The sequence below is a fragment of the Elephas maximus genome, chromosome 25, assembly GCF_024166365.1.
Source record: "Elephas maximus indicus isolate mEleMax1 chromosome 25, mEleMax1 primary haplotype, whole genome shotgun sequence".
In the NCBI taxonomy this organism is placed as follows: domain Eukaryota; kingdom Metazoa; phylum Chordata; class Mammalia; order Proboscidea; family Elephantidae; genus Elephas; species Elephas maximus.
Genome location: NC_064843.1, coordinates 15,267,044 through 15,288,848, shown reverse-complemented (window position 1 = coordinate 15,288,848; position 21,805 = coordinate 15,267,044).

Below are 21,805 nucleotides of genomic sequence, written 5' to 3'. Positions count from 1 at the left end.
TTTTTGGGTTTTTTTTATACCTAACTTGCCCCTGCATGGTGCAAATGGTTAAAAATCTCAGCTGCTTACCAAAAGTTTGAAGGGCTGTGTCAACCCCGAGGCAGCTCGGAAGAAAGGCCTGCATATTTACTTCTGAAAAATCAGCCATTGAAAACCCAATGGAACAGAGTTCTACTCTGACAGGCATGGGGTCACCATGAGCAGAAATTGACTCAAGGGCAACTGGCTTATTTTTTATACCTTGCTTATCTCTCTTTTTAACTAAATGGGAGCAGGACTCATGTTCAAAGTTGTTAGCAAACAACAGTTTTTAGCTAGAATTTAATAGCATTATTTTGTTTAAGTTGTATTTATACATTTTTAACCTTTCATTTATGGCACGTTACATGGGCTTTCCAATTGGGGAATGCTGTAAAGTTTTCTTTCCAAATCTATGTGTAAAATGTGATCTTTTACAAATAAATGTTAAGTAAGCAATGTTACAGAGAGTTTAGAGCTACGGCAATAGCTATAAAAAAGTAAGTTGTGAAATGTAGTAATGCTTGAATATAGCAAAAAGTTGCATAGATAATTCTCATATGACTGAAATTTAGGAAAAAATGAGCTATGGTATAATGTCCAAGCTCCTTTATATTTAACCCTTGCCTGTTTTTTCTGATCTCACTGTGGCAGAAACATCCCCTACCTTTTTTTTTTTTTTTTTTGATGATATGAATTTTTTTTAACTGTAATTTAGGTGAAAGTTGACAGAGCAAATTAGTTTCTCATTCAAAAATTTATACACAAATTGTTTTGTGACATTGGCTGCAATCCTGTATTGTGTCAGCACTCTCCCCTTTCCCTTCCTACCTTCCTGTGTCCATTCATCCAGTTTTACTGTCCCCTCCTGCCTTCTCATCTTTGTTCTGGGGCAGGTGTTGCTCGTTTGATCTCCTATACTTTATTGATTTAAGAAGCACCTTCGTCATGTGTGTTATTGTTTGTGTAGTAGGCATGCCTAATCTTTGGCTGAAAGGTGAGTTTTGAGAGTGGTTTCAAATCTGAGTTAGAAGGGTACTTGGGGGCCATAGTCTTGGGGGTTCCTCCAGTCTCTGTCAGACCAGTAAATCTGGTCTTTTTTGTGAATTTGATCATTCATTCTACATTTTTCCCCCGCTCTGTTCAGGACCATCTATTGTAATCCCAGTCAGAGCACTGGTAGTGGTAGCTGGGCACCATCTAGTTCTTCCGTTCTCAGGGTTGTGTAGGCTGTGATTCATGTGGTCCATTAGTTTTTTGGACTAATTTCTCCTTTGGGTTTTTAGTATTTTTCCTCCTTCTTTGCTCCAGACTAAACAAGATTGATAGTTGTATTTGAGATGGCTTCTCACAAGCTTTTAAGACCCCAGATGCTACTCACCAAAGTAGGATGTAGAACATAGTCTTTAAAAACTATGTTGTGGCAATTGGCATAGATGTGCCTGAGTCTACGGCCTACTTTCTTCCTTGATAACAGAGCCCCATTTGTTTCCTCCATCAACTGGCTGTGCTCTTTAAGAGAAACTGAGCCAATCTTGATTGGTCCAAACCAATTGCGATATAGTGGGACTATTTAGGCAGTAGCCTGTGACCCAATTCTATCCAAAGGCACATAGGGATTAATATGTTTGAGTGCTTTTGTGTAGTCATTAAAAACATGCTATTAGAATATTGTGTTCCAATCCAACTCTACAGCTTACGTGATATTGAGCAAAGCACCCTAAACCTCAGTTTCCTCACCTGGAAAATGGATGTAACGATTGTATTTACCTCTTGTATGTAATTAACGTCACAATGATGCAGATAAATGGCCTAGTTGATGTAAATTATGTCATCATTAATAATTCAATAGATTTCCCCAGGTGCTTAGCTGTGTGTGCCAGAGACACTTTGTTGTCTTCTGTCTGCCTCTGTACTTAGCTCTTGGTGAAAAAAGTAGAATCCCACAGCCCATTGCCATTGTGTTTTAGAGCTACAAGCTCTAAAACAGGCCTATTATTTTTTCTTTGACCACACAACAAATTTGAGAAATATGCTTCATCTTGTTTCCAGGCTGCAAACATACATTTGTGTGTTTAAAATGTTTGTGATGGTGAATGCATGATTTAACATTTTTATCATTTGGTGTGAAGTCTAAATTAATGTCAGAGAAGGGTACCAAAATAAGGTAAAAATGTTGACCTTTAATGGTGCTTCAATATCTTGATATTCTTTTATTCATTCTGGAAACTTTTGCTAATTTTGAGTGACTCCCTTTAATGTATGTGCAAAAGTGTTTATTGAAGCACAGTTTTTCAGGGCAGAAGGAAGGAAAGAAAGAAGAGAGGGAGGAAGAAAAAACCTAAGCCTTCATCAATAAATGAATGAATATTTGAATAAATTGTAATATATTCTTATATGTAGCATTATGCAAGGTCCCTGGCTGGTACAGAAGGTTTGTGCTTGACTGCTAACTTAAAAGTTGGCAGTTTGAACCCATCCATTGTGACCAGAGAAGAAAGACCTGGTGATCTACTTGAGTAAAAATTACAGCCAAGAAAACCCTATGGAGTAGTTTTACATTGTAACACTTGAGGTCACCATCAGTCGGAATCGACTCGGCTGCAACAGGTATTTGAAAGAATGATATAGATTTCTGTAGGCTCATGTGAAGGTATGTCTATGATATAAAAAAAAAAAACGGTAAATGAAAGTTGTAGAGTAATATGTATGTGATATGCATAAAAACAAACTAAACTTGCTGTTAATGAGTTGATTTCGATTAATAGCGACCCTATATGACACAGTAGACCTGCCCCATAGGTTTTCCAAGGAGCAACTGGTGAATAAGAATTGCCAACCTTTTGGTTAGCAGCCATAGGTCATACTTGTTCTTTTTTGTATTAACTCAAAGAAATATGTAGGAGAAACACCAAACTCTGTGATAATGTTGGAAACCTCAAGAAAGAAAAAGGCAGAGATGTTTAATGATTTTTTTTTACATTCATTTACATTATTTGCCACCACTCGTCTATCAGTGGTGGATCTGTGGTGGAGTGGGTGTTGCTGTGATGCTGGAAGCTATGCCACCAGTATTTCAAATACCAGCAGTGCCATCCATGGTGGACAGCTGAGCTTCCAGACTGAGACATAGTAGGAGGAAGAAGCTGGCAGTCTACTTCTGAAGAAACTGGACAGCAGAATAGCTTACAAACAGCAACAGAACAATGTCTGATACAGTGCTGGAAGATAAGCCCCTCAGGTTGCAAAGTCTAGAATTAAGACGGGAAGGACTGCCTCCTCAAAGTGGAGTCGACTTTAATAATGTGGATGAAGTAAAGCTTTTGAGGGCATCATTTGCGAGGTGGCATGACTCAAAATGAGAAGAAACAGCTGCAAATATCTGTTAATAATCAGAACATGGAATGCATGAGGTATGAATCTGGGAAAACTGGAAGTTGTCAAAAATGAAACGGAATGCTTGAAGATAGATATCTTAGACATTGTGGTTGCTGTTCGTGCCGTAGAGTTGGTTCTGACTCATAGCATACATACATATGTACAAAGTAAACACTGCCCAGTCCTATACCATCCTCGGACAATTGTTATTATGCTTGAGTTCATTGTTGCAGCCACTGGATTAAACCATCTCGTTGAGGGTCTTCCTCTTTTTTGCTGACCCTCGGCTTTACCAAGTATGATGTCCTTCTCCAGGGACTGGTCCCTCCCAATAACACATCCAAAGTACATGAGATGAAGTCTCGCCACCCTTCCTTCCAAGGAGCATTCTGGTTGTACTTCTTCCAAGACAGATTTGTTCGTTTTTCTGGCGGTCCACGGTATAGTCAATTTTCTCTGCCAACACCACAATTCAAAGGCATCGGTTGTTCTTTGGTCTTCCTTATTCATTGCCCAGCTTCCACATGCATATGAGGCAATTGAAAATACCATGGCTTGGATCAGGAGCACCTTAGTCCTCAAAGTGACATCTGTACTTTTTAACACTTTAAAAAGGCCTTTTGCAGCAGATTTGCCCAATGCAATACGTTGTTTGGTTTCTTGACTGTTGCTTCCATGCTTGTTGATTGTGAATCCAAGTAAAAATGAAATCCTTGACAACTTAAACCTTTTCTCCATTTATCATGATGTTGCTCATTGGTCAAGTTGTGAGCATTTTTTTTCCTTTGTGGTTGAGGTATAATCCATACTGAAAACTGTGTCTTTGATCTTCATCAGTAAGTCATCAAGTCACTTCACTTTCAGCAAGCAAGGCTGTGTCATCTGCATATCGCAAGTTGTTAATGAGTCTTCCTCCAATCCTGATCTGCATTCTTCTTCATCTAGCTTCTTCATAATCTTCTCTGATTATTTGTCCAGCATGCAGATTGAATAGGTATGGCAAATGGATACAACTCTGATGCACACCTTTCCTGACTTTAAACCAGGCAGTATCCCCTTGTTCTGTTCGACTGACTGCCTCTTGGTCTACGTACACGTTTCTCATGAGCAAAATTAAGTGTTCTGGAATTCCCATTCTTCACAATGTTATCCATAACTTGTTATGATCGACACAGTCAAATGCCTTTGCGTAGTCAATAAAACACTGGTAAACATCTTTCTGGTATTCTCTGCTTTCAGTCAAGATCCATTTGACATTAACAATGATATCCCTCCTTCCACATCCCATTCTGAATCCAGCTTGAATTTCTGGCAGGTGTCTGTGTAAGTACTGCTGAAACCACTTTTGAATGGTCATCGGCAAAATTTTACTTGCTCGTGATATTAATGATATTGACAATTTTTGCGTTCTGTTGGATCACCTTTCTTTAGAATGGGCACAAATATGGATCTTTTCCAGTTGGTTGGCTAGGTAGCTGCCTTCAAAATTTTTTGGCATGGATGAGTGAGCACCTCCAGAACTGCATCCATTAGCTGAAACATCTCAGTTGGCATTCTGTCAATTCCTGGAGGTTTGTTTTTCACCAATGCCTTCAGTGCAGCTTGGACTTCTTCCTTCAGTACCATCGGTTCCTGATCATATGCTCCCTCCTGAAATGATTGAACATTGACATATTCTTTTCCATACAGTGAGTCTGTGCTTTCCTTCCATCTTCTTTTGAAGCTTCCTGAGTCATTCAATATTTTCCCCATAGAATCCTTCAATATTGCAACTGGAGGCTTGAATTTTTTCTTCTGTTCTTTTAGCTTGAGAAATGCCAAGCGTGTTCTTCCCTTTTGGTTTTCTAATTCCAGGTCTTTGCACGTGTCATTATAGTACTTCACTTTTTCTTCTGGAGCCATCTTTGAAATTTTCTGTTCAGCTCTTTACTTCATCATTTCTTCCTTTTGATTCAGCTACCCTGTTCAAGAGCAAATTTTAGAGTCTCTTCTGACATCCATTTTGTCCTTTCTTTCCTGTCTTTTTAATGATCTTTTGTTTTCTTCATGTATGATGGCTTTGATATCGTTCCACAACTCGTCTGTCTGGTCTTTGGTCATTAGCGTACAATGTGTCGAATCTATTCTTGGGATGGTCTCTAAAATCAGGTGGGATATACTCAAGGTCATGTTTTAACTCTCATGGACTTACTCTGATTTTCTTCAGCTTCAACTCGAGCTTGCATATGAGCAATTGATGATCTGTTCCTCAGTCAGCTCCTGACATTGTTCTGACTGATATTGAGCTTCTCCAACATCCTTTTCCACAGATACAGTTGTTTTGATTCCCGTGTATTCTATCTGGCGAGGTCCAAAAGTATAGTTGCCTTTTATGATGTTGAAAAAAGACATTTGCTACAAACAAGTCATTAGTCTTGCAAAATTCTATCATGCAAACTCCAGTGTCATTTCTACCACCAAAGCCATATTTTCCAACTACTGTTCCTTGTTCATTACCAACTTTTGCATTCCGATCACCAGTAATCATCCATGCATTTTGATTGCATGTTTGATCAATTTCAGACTGCAGAAGTTGGTAAAAATCTTCAATTTCTTCATCTTTGGCCTTAGCGATTGATGTGTAAATTTAAATAATAGTTGTATTAGCTAGCCTTCTTTGTAGGCATGTGGATATTATCCTATCACTGACAGTGTTGTACTTCAGGACAGATCTTGAAATGTTCTTTTTGACGATGAATGCTACGCCATTCCTCTTCAATTTGTCATTCCCGACATAGTAGACCATATGAATGTCTGATTCAAAATAGCCAATACTAGTCTATCTCAGCAGAGTAATACCTAGGATATCAAGCTTTATGCGTTCTATTTCATTTTTTATGACTTTCAATTTTCCTAGATTTGTACTTTGTACAGTCCGTGCTCTTATTATTGATGGATGTTTACAGCTATTTCTTATCGTTTTGGGTCATATCACATCAGCATGAAAATCCCGAAACCTTGACTCTGTCCACGTCTTTAAGATTGACTCTACTTTGAGGAGGCAGCCCTTCCCTAGGCATATTTTGACTGCCTTCCAACCTGAGGAGCTCATCTTCCAGCACTATATCAGATAATGTTCTGCTGCTATTCATAAGGTTTTCATTGGCTAATTTTTTTTAGAAGTAGATCACCAGGTCCTTCTTCCTAGTCTGTCTTGGTCTGAAAGCTCAGCTGAAACCTGTCCACCATGGGTGACCCTGCTGGTCTTTGAAATACCAGTGGCATAGCTTCCAGAATTGCAGCAACACACAAGCCACCACAGTAACACAAACTGACAAATGAGTAGCAGCGTTCCCATACAGAGAGTTGTTAAAGGAACAGAATGCTCAAAACAGACATCCTTTATGTCTTGCAATTTTATTTACCGAATTCAACAACTTTATATTTGGGGTTTCTACTTTTTTGGGCATTATGACTAATGCTACTACGAATATTTGCATGCAGATCTTTAAGTGGGTAAGCATGAATTTTGAAGTTTCTTTTTTAAACTAAAAAAATTTAAATACGACTTCCCTTTCTTGATGGATTTCAGTAGCACCTGAAATTTAAATATTAGTAAAATAGCTTAAGCTATCGTTAACAAATCTGTTAGAGAAAAAGGCACATAAATATTGGCCTCGCTTTAATTATGTGCCCGCATTTCCTGCTATGGCAGCTGTATGCTGCCTTGAGTTGTTTTATTACTTGCTGTATTGCCTCCGGTTGTTTAAGAGGATCATAAAACTTGGATACCAGACCTGCTTGACGTCTAAATAATCTAAGTCCAGCTCATTAGAAGCTGAGATCAATAGCTCGGTGGATGCTTTAACACAGATTTCTTGCTTTTTAGTTTAGAAACATTTTGGATTTTAGGAGGGAGTGAGATTTGCTATCTTGCTGTCAGTGTTATTGAATAAAGCTAAATATAACCAGCACGTTCCCACCGCATATCTTTGGCCTTGCTGTTGTTTCCTGGGCCTGGAACCCTTTTGCTCTGATAGTTGCCTGATTAACACTTCATTTCATGCTTGTGTCTCTTCAAATATCCTCTCATCAAGAGGCCTTCCAGGACTACCCTCATTAAAAGAACTTTCTCCACTCAGACCTATCCAATACCTAACTCTGCTCAATTTTTCTTCATAATTAGCTTTTCCAGGTTCAGCAAATAAAAATACAGGACACCCAGTTAAATCTGAATTTCAGATAAACAATAACAAAAACAAAAGGTTTTTAGTAAAAGCAGGTCTTATGAAATATTTGGGATATACTTATACTTAAAATGTATTCATTGTTTATCTGAAGTTGAAATTTAACTGAGTGTACCATATTTTGTCTGACAACCCTATTCCAGGATTGTCTTGTCTCACAGTTCTGGAGGCTTTGTTGTTGCTATTGTGTGCCACTGAGTTGACTCTACCTCATAACGACCTTATAGAACAGAGTAGAACTGCCCGATAGAGTTTCCTAGGCTGAAATCTTTATGGGAGCAGATCACCAAGTCTTTTGTCCCGCGGAGCTGCTGGTGGGTTTGAACTGCCAGCCTTTCAGTTAGCAACCATGCAGCTCAGCAATTGCTCAACAATTGAGCCATCAGAGCTCCTCAACCAGGGCTCTAGAAGTTCAAAATCAAGTTTCCAGCAGGGCCATGCTCTCACTGAAGGTTCTAGAAAGCAAAACCAAACTTGTTGCCATTGAGTCGACTCCAACTCATAGTGACCCTACAGGACGGAGTAGAATTGCTCCATAGGGTTTCCAAGACTGTAAATCTTTATGGAAACAGACTGCCACATCTTTCTTCCATGGAGCAGCTGTTGAGTTCTAGCTGCCGACCTTCTAGTTAGCAGCTGAGCGCTTAACCACTTCGCCACCAGAACTCCTTCAAAGACCCTAAAGTAAGATCATTTCTTGTCTCTTCTGATAGTTTCAGGCATTCCTTGGCTTGCAGCTGCAGCATAACTCTCTGTGTCTTTCTCCTCTTTTATAAGGAAACCATCCATGCAGAATTAGAACCTATACTACTAACATGACTTCATGTTAACTGATAACATCTTCAAAGACTCTATTTCCAAATAAGGTCACACAGACACTGGGGATAGGAATTCAACATATCTTTTTTGGGGAGACACAATTCAATCCATAATGCAGACATATATTATACATTTATCTGCTTATTTATTTTACTGTAGGTCTTACCCTAACAGAACTTGGCACATAGGTGTTTGATAAACATGTGTTGAATGGACGAGTGGAAAGATTGATGAATGAACGTGGGCATGTGAGGTTCGATGATATTCCACAAACATCTGTTGAGAAAATGTTGTGCACAGAAGCTGGAAGAGGAGCTGGGGGTCCATTTCTGTTTTGAAGTTCCCCAAGGAGGCCCAGGTGGAAATGTCCAATAGATAGTTGGGAAATTGAGTTTAGAGCCATATCACAGACACCCACATCATATGGATGACAGTTGAGGTATCTGAGTCATTACACAGAGGCACTGGGCAGAAGGAGCTAGGAAGAAGCCTGAGGATGGAAGTCCAGCAAGTGGTAGCCACTCAGGGGTAAACGGAGAAAGATAGACAGCCGCCTAGAGTTAGCTCCACTCAATCGCATTCCACATTTGAGCCTCACTGAACCCAAAGACTTTGTATCGTTAAGCAGAAATCATCTCAACAGCCAAGAATTTTAGCACAGGAGCTGAGAAAACTCCCTGTCAGGAAGTTTTACCTCCCGGTTTTGGAAAAATTATTTTGACACCTGTCCAGACCTGAAGAGCCCATAATCAAATTTTCCTGCTTCCTCTTACAAACTAAAGTCCAGATGGAATTTGCCAGAGCCTAAGTAACCGTGAGATGGCTGTACCTGAAGCTGCTACTATGCTTTGCCAGTATGGCTGTACTGGTAAGGGGTAAACACAAAGTATTATTAGAAAAACATTTGATCAGTTTTTCCCAAACGTTCCCATACTGAGTATCACCCCTTCCAAATTAGTTACCATGAAAGCGTTCTTGGATTTCCAGGGCCGGCTTTGCATTACTCTCCACGCTTGGTTTAATGCTCTATTGCCGTCCTCCTCAAATTCATAATAATTTTTAAACCAGTTGCTAGGTGCTGTTGTAATGGCCATAGAATTGGTTCTGACTCATATCGAACTCATGTGACAGAGTAGAACTGCCCCATAGGGTTTTCTTGGCTGTAATCTTCACCGAAGCAGATTGCCAGGCCTTTCTCCTGTGGAGCTGCTGGGTGAGTTTAAGCCAGTGACCTTTCAGTGAGTAGCCAAGCACTTAACCATTGAACCACCGGAGCTCCTTTTTGGAACAAGGGGTCCATATTTTCATTTTGCACTGTTGTTACTGTTGTTGTGTGCTATTGAGTTGGTTCTGACTCATAGCAACCCTATAGGACAGAGTAGAACTGCCCCATACGGGTTTCTAGGCTGTAAATGAGACGGAATCAACTCGATGGCAGTGGGTTTTTTAGGAATCTTCAGGGGAGCACATTGCCAGGCCTTTTCTCCCTCCGAGCCACTGGTGGGTTTGAACTATGGACCTTTTGGTTAGCAGCCAAGTCCTTAACCATTGCACCGCCAGGATTCCTACATTTTGCACTGGGATCCCCATGTTATGTAGCCAGTCTTGCTTATTTCAACAATGTCGGTCTTGTTCAAAATTATTTTGGTATTATTTTTGGGAATTGGCTTTGTGGGATGGAATGAACTTGGTAGAAAAAGTAGAATTGTTAGTGCAAAAAATATAAAAGTTGCAGTCAATCAGATTTGGTTTCGAATCCCAGCTGCCTCTCTTCCCTCCATCTAAGTTTTCTCACCTGTGAAATGTGACTAATGAAATCAACCTTGTGTGGTTTTTGTGAAAGTTGAAAATATGCATGTAAACGCCCAGTTCTGTGCCTGGCATAGCAGGGGTTCTGATACATGGGCTTTACCCTCAGATTCACAGTCTGTTACTAGAGGCTGGCCAAATACAGTAATTAGTGACATGAGGATCATCTATCTTTATTTTGAAAGCGCACACCTCCGGTGAACCTGTTGATTAAACAAATAAGTCCCTGATCTTATGGAGCTTTTGTTACGGTGTCGGGGAAAGATGATAAAGGCAAGTAATTAAATAAATAATGGAATTTGAGGTAGCAATATATGACAGGAAGGAACATCAAATAGCTTACGTGGATAGAGGAGTCGCGGGGTATCTAAAGCAGATTAGGGTTTAGAGCCATAACATGGACACGCACGTCTTATGGATGACAGACAGTTGAGGTATCTGAGTCATTACACAGCAGGACTGTGCAGAAAGAGCTGGGAAGGGGGCTGAGGATGGAAGTTGCTAAACAAAAGGTTGGCAGTTCAAGTCCACCCAGAGGTGCTTTGGAAGAAAGGTCTGGTAATCTAGTTTCTAAAAAAATCAGTCATTCTGAAGCCTATGGATCATAGCTCTGCTCTCACATACTTGAGATTGTCATGAGTCTGAGTCAACTTGATGGCAACTTTTTTTTCTTTTTAAGCGAAGAGGGGGAGTTCCTTTGGATGTAAGGTCAGGGAAGACCTCTTCAAGGAGATGACAGTGGAGCAGAGACCCTGCTGGTACAATAGAAAGAACCAATGGGTCACATGGAGGGAAGACTTCCAGAAACAGGGAACCAGAATGAGAAGGCATTGCGGTGGAAACGAGTTTGGAGGATTTGAATATCTCTCATTCCTAATCATAGCCAGAGTATTTGTAGCAAAATAGACGTAATTGGTTGATTTAATAAATGTTGTCTTGAGTCCCTTACAATGCACAAGAACTATGTTGAGAGAGGGCAAAGAAAAATGAACCTGGAATAGTTACATTCTAGTGAGCAAATAAAGGGTTGATCTGTGAAGAGCAACATAAAGTATTTGCTAATGTCAAGATCACAAATATGAATGTTGCCTTTCTGGGAGGAAAGGTCACTTTTAAATAATTTCCTAGGATGAGGCTGATAAGTTTCTCTAGAGTTTGGGGTAAACAGATTGGATGGAGGGAAACCTTTTGAAATCGCTATCCTTAGCAGCACCATCATGCATAATTGAGGAGTGAGTGGAAGGAGACAAATGGACCAATGTATTCCAAAAATGTAAATGCAAATTTGTATAACCCAGAAGTCAGCGGAAATCACCCTGTTTCTTAAGATACAGATAAAAATAAGTTCCAACTCACCACATGGCCGTTCCGTGTTCTGTGGAAAGTTTCGGGCTCTCCTTAACATTTCTGTTAATGAGGGGTCTTGTATTCCCTGTTCACCTCTGCATATGCTGCCTTTTTTCACCACTGTTCTAGAAGAACCTGTTTCTTTTCAGCACCACATCAACGTAGACTAGGGATGCGATACTTTTCCATGCTTTTCATGAAATCACCCACTCACCAAGCCCTCTGCATGTATAGTTTTTTGGGAAGTTTTTAGGAAGACGGAGAGGGGTTTCATTTCTGGATTGCCAACCACACATGTAGGCAGGCGGGCTTGTATTTCCATCTACCACTTTTTGCTACAAGCCATCTCATTTCCCTGGCCCTCAGTTTCCTGAGATTGTTGTCAAGAGATGCTTAGGTTTTTGGAAGGATAAAAAAGAAATAACCCGTAGAGAAGAGGTGCTGGATGAAATTAACTTAGTGTCCCCATCTCTTCCTTCCTTTGTGTTTTCCTCATCATGCTTTCTTAAATTACATTAGTCTATTATCTTTTCTCTCCTCTTCTTACTCATTTAAAATATGATAAAACCCAAAACCAAACCCACTGCTGTCAAGTTGGTTCCAACTCATAGCAAAGCTATGGGACAGAGTAGAACTGTCCTGTAGAGTTTCCAAGGAAGCGCCTAGTGGATTCGAACTGCCGACCTCTTGGTTAATAGCCATAGCACTTAACCACTACCCCACCAGGGTTTCCAAAGAAAATATGATAGATGGAAAAATAATAAAGAAAGTCTGCAAAGCTCAATCCCGTGGTTCTGACACCCTGAGTGTCCTTTCTTCATCATCTCTAGACGTCTCCGCATTACACAGATTTTCCTCTGTTACTTGACGTATTTCAATATCTTCTTATTCTTACAGAGCAGCCTTGTTCATGATCTCTTCAAAGCAGCTAAGTGTCCTGCTCTCTAGCTCTGTAGAATACACCAAACCTCCATAGTAGATCTGCAGAGCTCCTGGGTTAAGGGTTTGGGAAGACTTGCCTGCCATCTCTCTGGCTGTAGGTGCATTTACACCCACCACTGGTGGACACCGGGTCACACTGGGGCACAGAGGCAGTCCCTGCCTTCAGCCATTACTCCGTTCCTGCCTTAGCCCCTTGACGTTGCTTATCTTCCCCGTATCTCTGTTCTTTTCTCTCTCCTCATTTGTGTTGGTTGCTAATACAAGCAGTTTTACTGTGACTTTTGTTAATTCATCCTGTGGTAACACATTTCCTTCAGGATTTTACTCCCTTTTCTAAATAGTTTTTAGTAAGATATTTCCTAAATCCCGGTACTGTCTGTCTGTTCATCTGTCCATCCATCCATCCGTCCATCCATCCGTCCATCATCCATCATTATCTATCTGTCTGTCTGTCTGTCTATCCATCTATGCATCTGGTATATCTATGCATCTGTCTATCTACAGAAACCCTGATGGCATAGTAGTTAAGAGTTCAGCTGCTAACCAAAAGGTTGGCAGTTTGAATCCACCAGGCCCTTCTTGGAAACTCTATGGGGCAGTTCTACTTGGTCTTATAGGGTCACTGAATCAGAATCAACTTGATGGCAATGGGTTTAGTTTTTTTTTTTTTAATCTGTCTATAATTTATCACTCTTTATTTAGAATAGTTAGCATTGTTTTTCTAAAATCCAGAAAAGCGTAAGGAAAATTAGTTTTAAAACCAGGGTATTTGTGTTACTGATTTTTTTATAATGTATAATAAATAAAATAGATAAATGCATGAATATATCTGTACATTTACTCATATATTGATTTATTTCATATATATGTTATGCTTGGTGATCTTACGACCTTGGATTTTTTTTATTTGTTTAAAAACTTTGGATCATCCCCAATATTAAATTTTGTATCTCCTTTCATTTGAGGAAGCAGAGCTGATAAACAAAATGAAAATGCTCTTGCTTGTTGAACCACACAATATAAATCTCAACTTCAGTGAGGTTCTGGAGATGATTTGCCCAATAAACTTTCTCTGGAGACACTATATGTAAATTTCTATTCGTCGCAGATGCATAACCTTTACTGCTCCAAGAAATACACAGCCCCTTTTTTTTTCAATAAGATAAGATTCCAGTAGCCAATAGGATTAACAAATGAGTTTGCAGTTATCATCTCAGAAAACTAACTACAGTGACTTTGCATTCCCATATAGAACCTTGCCATTGGAGAATCGAGAATCGTATTTGTAATTACAATAAAACAGTGAGCCCCTTTGGCCACAAATTTCTTTTTTCTTTAGTAGAAGTTGCCAACACTGTATTTATTTACACTTATATCTATATTTATGGCTGAAGAAGTCCAGACAGCTTGTCTAATAACCTATTGCTTAGACAGTTAAATTACTACAGCTCAGATCCCCTCTTCTGTCCCTGAAGCATATTAGCACAGAAAGATCAATGTGTAGTAAAAATATTTTGACAATTCCTGCCTTGACTTCATTACTTTACAGTGCAAGTTTCTGGATAGTATTTCTTAATATTTGTGGTAACAGGATTTAGCTCTGAGATGTTGTGAGTTACCCATTAGCTACCCAATAAGCTTCCTGCAGACTTAATGGACAGAGATCTAGATGTAGGTGGAAAAAACTCAATATCAAAAGGTTAATTCTCCACAAAATAATCTATAAATTGACATTAGTGTTGGGATAGCACTGAACAGGATTTTTTTTCAGAGAACCCAAAACTTGTATTATAAAATTAAAAGAATTTTAAAAAGTTTTGACAAAGAAGAACAAGGAGGAGAGAATTCCCCCAGCAGATATCCATGTTTGTTACAAGGTAGAGTAATTAAATGGTTAAACTTAATAGGTTAATGATTAAGCTTTCTAAAATAGTTCTTGTATCTAACTTATGCCTTAGGTACCATGAAGAACAGAAAGAACAATATGAGGATCTCAGGACATGGGTAGAGCAGAAGTGGAGACGTTGTGAGGAGGTGGATGGTTTCTTGTGCCCGTCGCCATCCCCCTTGTACCTGGCGTTAGTCCCGGATGTGTATAATATGAAAGGTCGCAGCTTTGAAAACCCTCTGAAGCAGTTCTACTCTGCACACATAGGTCTCTGTGACTCAGAATCGACAACAACAAGCTTGTCAATGCTGAGGAGTGGTGTTGATACCAATTAGGTTTGCAGTGAATTGGAAAGGATAGAGAAAAGACCTTTCATTTCCCTCCTTAGTTATGATTCTTATTCTTGAGTACGAACAAATGAGATGTCCTTGGACAAATTCTTAGACTGAGGTTCCCTTGATGACTCTCAGCAGAATATGAGTCTTCTTCGGCATCATTGGTTGATGGCTTTCCCTTCTCCCTAAAAGCCAGCGCCAAGGGGCCCTGATGGCACAATGGTTAAGCACTGAGCTGCTAACCGAAAGGTTGGCAGTTGGAACCTACCCAGAGGCTCTGCAGGAGAAAAGAACTGCCGGTCTTCTCCCCTAAAGATCACAGCCTAGAAAACTCTATGGGGCAGTTCTACGGTGTTATGTGGGGTCAGGATGAGTCGAAAAGCTACTGGAAGGCACCCAACAACAGCAGGAGGGAGCCCCACCCCCAGAAGTACTCGAGGACCTAGCTCATCCTGCTGCGCTCTCTCCATCTTGGAGATCAGCAGCAGCTCTAAAGGGTCCGGCGTTTGAATTCGGCCAACAGTTCTGACGATGGTGAGGAAGTGTTCAGTAGAATGCAATCCAGCTTGCTCTTGTACAGTTTTATGGGCTCTGCAAGTTTTAAAACTCATAAAAACTGTTTTGTCAGTAAAAGAAGCCGGCGCACAGGGAAGAGATAATTGTGGAATAAGGTGTGGTCTCCCATGGTCTAATAACCATAACCTGTTTTATTTATTACACATTATAATATCGATAAAGCCTCTGTCATTTATTATCTCTTTTTCAAATCTTCCCATTTCAGTAAAGATCTTTGCGAAGATCAGAGCTGCTGTCAGACCTCAGTGATAAAGAGCAGGACGGTGCTTTGGAAAATGGCAGCTCTCGCCCCGTTAAGGACTATAAACTTTTTAAATTGAATTGTAAAAGTTTATAACTAATAAAGAAACTCTTTTAGGTGATTTTAATGTTATTTGGTCGTTTGAAATATTCCACAGATGGAAACAGATGGTGAGGCCATGAAATGGGTGAGTATTCAGGTAATAAAATGCAAACCCATCTTTTCCATGTTAGAGATGTGCCAATACAGTCACGCTAACGTTATAGGTCATTATCTCGTTTCCACAAAGACCAGTTACTTGTACACGCCAATATATAAATCAGGGAGGGGCTGAGGCTTCTGTTAGCAGAAAAGGGGCTGAGAACAACTAGCAGATCTCCATTTGGTAGAAAAAGTATATATGTCCTGGTTTCTTCTTCAAATAACCTTGACCAGTTCCTTTCTTGTGAAGTTCAGGTAACATAGAAGTAACCATTTTAAAGTGGACAATTCAGTGGCGTTGAGTGCATTCACAATGGAAATTCACCGTTTCCAAAACATTTCCACCACTCCAAAGGAAAACCCCATTCGCATTAAGCACTCGCTTCCTATATCCCCTTTTCTGAGCCCCTGGCAACCATCAGTCTATGTTCTGTTTCTATGGGCAGACCTATTCTGGACATTTCATGTCAATGGAATCATAAAATATGTGACCATTTGTGTCTGACTTCTTTCACTTGGCATAGTGTTTTAGAGGTTCATCCACATTGTAGCCTGTATCAGTATTTCATTCCTTTTTATGGGTGAATAATATTCCATTGTATGTTGTTGTTGTTAGGTGCCTTCGAGTCAGTTCCGGCTCATAGCAACCCTATGCACAATAGGACGAAACACTGCCCGGTCCTGCGCCACCCTTACAATCATTGCTATGCTTGAGTCCATTGTTGCAGCCACTGTGTCAATCTATCTCGTTGAGGGTCTTCCTCTTTTCTGTTGTATGTATATACCACAGTTTGTTTATCCTTTCGTTTGTGGTTGTGCATTTGGGCTTTTTCCACCTTTTGGGTATTATGAATAGTGCTGCTATGAACTGGCGAGTACATGTACCTGCTTGAGTACCTGTTTTCAATTATTAGGGGTATATTTTTTTATACTTAGGAGTCAATTCCAATGGAGAATTTTTAAATGCCTACCAAGGGCAAAAATAACAAGCAATTTCTCTTGGATGATTATTGGTTTGTTTATTCTACAACAAATTTCAAAGTAAAAGTTATCTGATCCATGACTAGGAAGATCTTTCAAATATTGTACGCTCCCAAAGGGCAAGATTTATCAGTTTCTTGTATGACATCCAGGATAATAAAGGATTAATAAGTGCCTAGATTTATAATGGAAACCCTAGTGCCATAATGGTTAAGTGCTACAGCTGCTATTCAAAATGCAGCAGTTCGAAACCACCAGCCACTCTTCGGAAACTGTATGGGGCAGTTCTATTCTGTCCTATAGGATCGCTATGAGTCGGAATCTACTCGACAGCAATGGGTTTGGTTTTTGGGAGGGTTACAAGGCAAAATGAATTTTAGTACATTTTACTCTAGTAACTTTCTACTTAGTGTCTTTTCCCTAGATTTTGCTACTTATTGTAAATTTGGCCTCATTTTTCAATGTATTGGCCAGACTTTGCTTCATATCTCTGGAAGTAGAAAAATCTATCCAACATCCTCATCAATGGAATAAAAAATTATAGACTCTTTGTCTCTTCCTTTCCTCTGTGTATTTTAGAGACCCAGGGGAGATTAGTGTTTATATCTTTCAAATTCAAATTTTATAACTGATTTTTTTTTTTTTTTAATTAGTATGTCCAAAGGGACATATAGCTTTGGTGCAAACACTTGATTTTATTGACTCCAAAGGGGTAATAAATTGGTTTTGGGTATGGTTACAAAATTACTGTTTTATTTTTACCTAGTTAAAATGGAAAATTATAGTGTTGAAGATTGGGTCTAATACTTTGATTTTGATTTTAATCACAATCCTCAAAAGTTAATTTGGTTGAGATTATATAATATAGCAGAAGCAGTGTGAGCTCTTGAAGTCTTATATTCTCATTGTAAAATCAGTTATCAATATTTTGTTCTCTTATACGTAACATTGTCATGAGTTGGAGGGGACTTGAGGCAACTAACAATAACAATGCTATGATTTGGCCGTTAATATATTTCTATGAGTTTTGAATCATTTCTATTCGTGATAAAAAATATTCTCTAATTCATTTAAAGCAGCTGATGAATCTAATGGTCAATTGTCCGCTCATTTTGTGTGGACCGAGCTATTTGCTTAGCTAGAATGCTGTACTTATGACTGGAAGCTGAAGGAAATTGTATAACCCCCAGTTTCCTGAAACGTTTCAAGAGCACACCCCTGCAGTCAGATATAACAAAATGTGTCACCAGGAAATAGTCTTATGTTCAAACAGGATTGGGGAAATCTATTTTTTTTTTCAATTGTGCTTTAGGTGAAAGTTTACAGCTCAAGTTAATATCTCATACAAAAATTTATACACATATTGTATGTGATACTATGTGACGCTAGTTCTAATTCTCATAATGTGACAGCATACTCCCTCTTTCCACCCCAGGGTTTCCCATGTCACTCTAACCAGCTCCTATTCCTTCTTGCCTTCTCATCCTTCCTCCAGACGGGAGCTGGGGAAATCTTGATTAACCAAGGTTAAACTACTGTCTTTATTGTGGGACTTCTCAGAGCCTTTAACACACAAGCACACGTTGCCTTTCCAGAGGTAAATAGAGTAGGTTGCCTTTTCCCATACATTACCATGGGGGTTCGTGTTCTTCAGAAAACACTGGAGGAAATGATGACATTGCTGTTTCTCACCATCCACTTGCCAAGTGGCACAAGAAGTGATCATGGCAGACAATCCAATTTGCCTAGAGCAGCCGTTGTGGATTTAATCTAATTGTTCCTAAATGTTGGATTCGCCCTCCTCCCTCCCCCCATTGAGTTGCAGCCTAAGAAGGAGAAATAAATTGCCTCCCCACTGCTCACACTTCTGCTAGGTCTGTAAATGTTAGGAAATACTGTAAAAAGGAATTTGAGCTCCTGCAGCAATAAATATGCAAACATACATTTTCTCCAAATATGGTGAGGGCATCCTGTGTCCCCTTTTACTATCTCAGAGTCCCTAAACAGGTCTGAATCTGTTGACAAAGCTCTTTAAAGCCATCTAGCTAACATTTTTTTTTTTTTTCGGTGTGCCAGCAATCTGTTAACCATATTCCCAGGAAATTTGGAGAGCTCCCTTCTCTTTCTAGCTCTTTCTCTCCCTCCTCTCCTTGTTCTCTCTCTGTTTCTCCCTCTCTCCGTTTCCTCTTTCTTTCTCCCTCTCACTGTGTTTCCCTCCCTCCTTTTCTCTCCCTTTTTTCCCCCTTTCTTTCTCCCTCACTCTTTTTCCTTCTCTCTCTTCCTTTTTTTCTCTTTCTATTTCTTATTCCTTGGCAGGCGTGCCACTGGATGGGCAAATTAAAACTCATTCAATCATCTGCATGTCAAGCAGCAGGACTCAGTCAATCATAGTCTGTGCTATTAGCTAGGTAATTACTTGAAATTTGGCATCCACAGTTGAATCCTTTGTTCCCAGCCTCACATAGATGTGAAATGAGTTTCACCGGCGGAAGAATGCGGTCCTATTCTTTGGGTATGAAATGTCCTTGTTTGTTCCAGACTTCCGTGCCTGAGTGAAGAATCTCAGGTGAAAAATGTCCTGAACATTGATCAACATTTAGAAGTGCAGTGATGTTTCCATCCAAGCCTGCAGTTGGAAATCCAACAAGAAAGAAGACATTTCCTGGAGTAGGTTGTTGCTGCTGGGTGCCTTTGAGTTGACTCTGTCTCATAGCGACCTTATAGAACAGAGTAGAACTGCTCCATAAGATTTCCAAGGGGCAGCTGATGGTTTTGAACTGCTGACCTTTTGGTTAGCAGTCAAGCTCTTAACCACTACACCATCAGAGCTGGAGTATAGGCAAACTAATTGCCCAAACGTGCATTTAAGGTCAAAGAGCACCATTTTCTCTTTTTGTTTTTATTTTTTGTTGAAGATATACCCAGCAAAACATACATCAATTCAACAATTTTTACATGTCCCATTCAATGACACTGACTGCATTCTTTAAGTTGTGCCCCCTTTCTCTATATCTTTTTCTGAATTGTTTTACTGTCATTGTCACAAACTCACTGCTCCCTAAACTTTTAAACTAACCTTTTGAGTTGCTGTTGTCAATTTGAACTCATATAGGTAATTCTTTAAAAGAACACGGTGCTCACGGTGGACATTCTTTTCTAATTAAGCTAAGCTATTGTTTGGTTTAAGGACAACTTCAGGGGACAGTTTCAGTTTAAGATTTAAAGATATCCTCAGGGCTATAGTTTTGGGGAGTCACCCAGCCTCAATGGCTCCAGAAAGCCTGGATTCCATGAGAGTTAGAAATTCTGTTCACATTTTCCACCTTTTGATCAGGATTCTTCTATAGAATATTTGATTAAATAGTTCAGTAATGGTAGCTAGGCACCAACCAGTTCTTCTGGTCTTATGGCAAAGGAGGAGGTTGTTTCCGGAGGCACACGGACACATATTCCAGCTCCTCCTTCAATTCCCGAAACTCTATCTTCAAAAAGGACAATATTCTAAGGTTTCATGACGTCTGATTGATCACAGTGTTCTTTAGCCTCTTGCATACCCATTATACACCCATTACATCAAATGATAATATCTACATTTTCCGGATCCTTATGGGGATGGGTATCAAAGCAAGACACAGTCATGTCTTCACACTATTATGGGAATAATTTGAGCTTTGCCAAATTGAAACAGAATAGCGGTATAATGTGGAATTGTAAAGAAGGTTCTGTACCATGGTGTAAGCTCCTCTTTGTGTTGTCTGTCCTTGTACCCCTGTCACCTAGGAGAGTGACCGGCACATAATAAGTACTTAAGAACTACTTGTTTAAGGGAAAAAAAAAAAAAAAATAGACACATTCAAAGAGGCTGCTTCAGCCAGGAACACTTGTCTGATCTGTTTATCTTTTGAGTCACATGTCATGGCTGTTATGCGATGACTAAATGGCAAAGCATAATAGTTAACAGACTGGATTTGGAGTTAGAGAGTCTTGAGAGTTAAACCCATCTGTGGCCTGTTATCATCTGTGTGGCTTTGTGTAAGTTACTGGATCTCTCCAGGCCTTACTCTTGTCATTTCTGCAGTGGAGACAATAATTACAACAAAATGTTTAAAATGTCTTTGCCTACTACCTGGGGCAGAGTAAGCATTGAATAAGTGCTAAATATTGTGACTATAAACTGTGTGTTAAATTAGTTCCATGGATAAATCCCAAATGGTTAAGAGCTCAGGCTGCCAACCAAAAGGTTGGCCGTTGGAATCCACCAGAAGCTCCTTGGAAATCCTATGGAGCAATTTTACTCTGTTCTATAGAGTTGCTATGAGTTGGAATCGACTTGACAGCAATGGGTTTTGTATTGCAAATTGTTGTTGTTGTTAGATGCCTTCGAGTCAGTTCCGACTCATAGTTACCCTATGCACAACAGAACGGAACACTGCCTGGTCCTGAGCCATCCTTACAATTGTTGTTATGCTTGAGCTCATTGCTGCAGCCACTGTGTCAATCCACCTCGTTGAGGGCCTTCCTCTTTTCTGCTGACTCTGTACTCTGCCAAGCATGATGTCCTTCTCCAGGGACTGATCTCTCTTGACATGTCCAAAGTATGTAAGACGCAGTCTCGCCATTCTTGCTTCTAAGGAACATCCTGGTTGTACTTCTTCTAAGACAGATTTGCTCGTTCTTTTGGCAGTCCATGGTATATTCAATATTCTTCGCCAACACCACAATTCAAAGGCTGCAACAATGAGCTCAAGCATAACAACGATTGCGAGAATGGCTCAGGACCGGGCAGTGTTTCGTTCTGTTGTGCATAGGGTCGCTATGAGTCAGAGCTGACTCGATGGAACCTAACAACGATAACAATATCCCACAGTAGTGAGTAGCCAAATAGGGTCCAAATCCAGAGTCCACTTCCTAACACCCATGTCTACAGGAATATTTGGCATATATTAAAACTGTTTGCTGTTGAGGTCAAGGTGACTCTGACTCCTTGTGACTGCATGTGTGTCAGAGTAGAACTGTGCTCCATAGGGTTTTCAATGGTTGATTT